The sequence below is a fragment of the Triticum aestivum genome, chromosome 6D, assembly GCF_018294505.1.
Source record: "Triticum aestivum cultivar Chinese Spring chromosome 6D, IWGSC CS RefSeq v2.1, whole genome shotgun sequence".
Classification (NCBI taxonomy): Eukaryota; Viridiplantae; Streptophyta; class Magnoliopsida; order Poales; family Poaceae; genus Triticum; species Triticum aestivum.
The window spans coordinates 277,752,572-277,756,973 of record NC_057811.1 but is presented as its reverse complement, the minus strand read 5'-3'; positions in this window follow the sequence as shown (position 1 = coordinate 277,756,973).

The following is a 4,402-nucleotide window of genomic DNA, read 5'->3' as shown; positions in this document are numbered from 1 at the left end:
ACAGAAGTTCTGGTTGCCTCCTCCTCCTCCGTTTCGTCAGCCTTACCAGCAGAAGAACAAAGGTGGCCATGGTCCATCCAACTCTTCCAACTCTGGCTATCAGAACAAGTCTCAGAATCAAGCTCCAAAGTCCAATGCTCCTTATCACCGTCCACTCTCAGAGGTGACTTGCAACAAATGTCAGCAGAAAGGTCACTATGCTAACAAGTGCTTCAACCAGAGGCGTCTTCCTCCTCCTCCTCCTGTCAGATCTTCCAGCAATGCAGTAGTCAAGCATAATCCAAAGTTTGCAAAGGTGAACATGATGAATGCAGCTCAAGCGGAGGAATCTACTGATGTGATAATGGGTAATCTTCCTGTTAATGATATTCCTGCAAAAGTTCTTTTTGATACTGGTGCATCGCTTTCTTTCATATCAAGACCTTTTGCATCCAAGCATGAATTGCATTTCCAAGGATTGCCTAGGCCGTTAGTAGTTGTCTCTCCAGGCAAATGCATGAATGCAAGTTCCATGGTTCCGAATGTTACCATCAAGATGGGCGACTTCAAATTCCAGTCTTCTCCAATTGTTCTTGGTGACTCGGATATTGATCTTATTCTCGGGATGGACTGGCTTTCTAAGCACAAGGCTAAACTTGATTGTGCTGCCAGGGAAATTCAATTGACACACTCGTCTGAGGATGTGATTATTTTTGCCGCTCGTGATGAAACCACTCGGTTTTTCTCTCTCAATGAGAAGGGCGAATTGGATGCCATCTCTCAAATTCCAATCGTTTGCGAGCATCAAGATGTCTTTCCAGAAGAGCTTCCGGGTATGCCTCCGCACCGGCCAGTTGAGTTCGTTATCGAACTAGAGCCTGGTACTGTACCTGTTTGCAAGCGTCCATACAAGCTTGGACCTAACGAGCTGAAGGAATTGAAGAAGCAGCTCGATGAACAAGAACGTCTGGGTTTGATCAGACCGAGTTCTTCTCCATGGGGTTGTGGTGTTCTTTTTGTCAAGAAGAAGGATGGCACGGACCGACTTTGTGTCGACTACCGTCCATTGAACAAAAAGACAATCAAGAACAAGTATCCACTTCCCAACATCAATGAGCTATTTGAGCAACTCAAAGGAGCTAAAGTATTCTCGAAGCTTGACCTTCATATGGGTTATCATCAGATTCGCATTCGTGAAGAAGATATTCCCAAGACAGCATTCAGAACAAGCTTTGGTTCTTATGAATATACTGTCGTGTCTTTCGGCCTTGTCAATGCTCCTCCGGTGTTCTCTCGGATGATGAATTTCATCTTCAACCTCTATACCAATGAATTCGTTCTGGTGTATCTCGATGATATCTTGGTCTTCTCCAAGAATAAGCAGGATCATGCCAAACATTTGCGATTGGTGCTCGACAAGCTCAGAGAGTATCAATTCTATGCGAAGTTCTCTAAATGTGAGTTTTGGCTCGATGAAGTCCTTTTCCTTGGTCACATCATCTCTGCCAAGGGCATCGCTGTTAACCCCGAGAAGGTGTCCGCAGTTCTGGATTGGGAACCTCCTCAAAATGTCAAGCAGCTCCGCAGTTTTCTGGGTCTTGCAAGCTATTGCCGAAGATTCGTTGAGAATTTTTCCAAGATTGCAATGCCTCTTTCCAACCTCCTACAGAAGCATGTGAAATATGTCTGGTCTCCTGAGTGTGACGTTGCTTTCAACACTCTCAAAGAGAAACTAGTCACAGCTCCTGTCTTGACTCCTCCTGATGAATCCAAGCCGTATAAAGTTTTCTGTGATGCTTCTCTCCAAGGTCTCGGTGCTGTGTTAATGCAAGAGAAGAAAGTTGTGGCCTATACCTCTCGGCAGTTGAAGCCCAACGAGAAGAACTACCCCACTCACGATCTTGAGTTGGCGGCAGTTGTCCATGCGTTGATTACGTGGAGACATCTCTTGTTGGGCAGACAAGTGGACATTTTCACTGATCACAAGAGTCTCAAGTATATCTTCACTCAGCCCAACCTCAACCTCAGGCAGACTCGATGGGTCGAAATGATTCAAGAGTACAATCCGAGTATTGAATATACTCCAGGCAAAGCAAATGTCATTGCAGATGCTTTAAGCAGGAAAGCGTATTGCAACAGCTTAATTCTCAAGCCTTTCCAACCGGAGCTTTGTGAAGCTTTCCGCAAGCTGAATCTCCAAGTTGTTCCTCAAGGCTTTCTTGCCAACCTCATAGTATCTCCTACTTTGGAAGATCAAATTCGTGAGGCACAACTCCTTGATGCCATGGTGAAGAAGGTGAAACGTGGTATCGACAAGGGTCTTTCCAAATACAAGTGCTATCGCATTGATGACAGAGACACTTTGTTCTTCGAGGACCGGATTGTGGTTCCTAAAGGTGATCTAAGGAAAGTCATAATGAACGAGGCGCACAATTCTCTCCTTTCCATTCATCCTGGAAGTACGAAGATGTATCATGACCTCAAGCAGTCGTATTGGTGGACTCGAATGAAGCGAGAAATTGCTCAATTCGTGAATGAATGTGATGTCTGCCGAAGAGTGAAAGCAGAACACCAACGACCAGCTGGTCTCCTCCAACCTCTTGCTATCCCGGAATGGAAGTTTGATCATATCGAAATGGACTTCGTGACTGGTTTTCCAAAGTCCAAGCGCGGAAATGATGCTATCTTCGTTGTCATTGACAAGCTTTCTAAAGTGGCTCATTTCCTTCCTATCAAAGAATCCATCACAGCAGCTCAGCTGGCAGAGCTCTACACCTCCAGAATTGTCTCTTTGCACGGCATTCCACAATTGATTTCTTCTGAGCGTGGAAGAATCTTCACCTCTAAGTTCTGGGACTCCTTCCAGAAGGCCATGGGCACAAACATTCGCTTCAGCACAGCTTTCCATCCTCAAACTAGTGGCCAAGTCGAGCGAGTCAATCAAATTCTTGAAGATATGCTCAGGGCTTGTGTCATTTCCTTTGGCATGAAATGGGAAGATTGTCTCCCTTATGCTGAATTCTCCTACAACAACAGCTTCCAAGCGAGTTCGGGCAAGGCCCCATTCGAGATTCTCTATGGCAGAAAGTGCCGTACTCCTCTCAATTGGTCAGAGACTGGTGAACGCCAACTTCTTGGCAATGACTTAATCACTGAAGCTGAAGAAATGTGTAAAGTCATCCGTGATAATCTCAAAGCCGCGCAATCGCGTCAGAAGAGCTACTATGATAGTAAGCATCGTGATTTGGCTTTCGAGATCGGAGACCATGTCTACCTCCGCGTCTCTCCAATGAAAGGCACTCGTCGCTTCGGTATCAAAGGGAAGCTTGCCCCTAGATACGTGGGTCCTTTCAAGATCATTGGCAAAAGAGGCGACCTCGCCTATCAACTTGAGCTTCCTTCCAACTTCGCGAACGTGCACGATGTGTTCCACGTGTCGCAGCTCCGCAAGTGCTTCAAGACGCCTGAGCGCACTATCGACTTCGAAGAGATTGACCTCCAAGAAGATTTGTCTTATCATGAGCACCCAGTTGCTATTCTTGAAGAAACTGAGCGCAAGACTCGCAACAAGTCTATCAAATTCCTGAAAGTGAAGTGGTCGCACCATTCCGACCGGGAAGCCACCTGGGAACGCGAGGACCATCTCCGTTCCGAATATCCGGAGTTCTTTCAGTCCTAGATCTCGGGACGAGATCCTCTCGTAGTGGTGGAGTGTTGAAACACCCCGCATGTAACTTGCCATATTTGTAACTCCGACTCTTGCCATTTCCGGCTATGTGATATATTTTTCCCTCCGTTGTCGGGTTTTGTCTTTCGTTTTGTATTTTGTCATGTCATGCATTTTCATATCATGTCATCATGTGCATTGCATTTGCATACGTGTTCGTCTCATGCATCCGAGCTTTTTCCCCGTTGTCCGTTTTCCAATCCGGCGCTCCTATCTCCTCCGGTGCACCCCTCTAGTTTTCTTTCGTGTGCGTGTGTCAAACTTTCTCGGAATGGACCGAGGCTTGTCAAGTGGTCTTAATATACCACCCGGAGACTACCGGTCAAGTTTCGTTCCATTCGGAGGTCGTTTGGTACTCCAACGGTTAACCGGGCATCCGCAAAGTCCATTTGAGTGTCCAGCAAAAAACCCCTCCAAAACCAGCCCAAAACCCACCAAACTCTCTTCCATGCTCTAGGTCGTTCGATAACGATCGTGTGGGCGAAAACCACACCTCATTTGGAGCCTCCTAGCTCCCTCTACCTATAAATATGTGGGCATCCCGAATTACAACCGCAGTCTAACCCTAGCCCTCGTCCCACTCCGCCGCCGGACACGTCCGGGCGGAGCCGGACACGTCCAACCGCCGCCGCCGGCCCGCGAAGCCCGCAGCGGGCCCGCCCGAGCCCGCCGCCGCCTCCTCCTGTGCCCGCACCG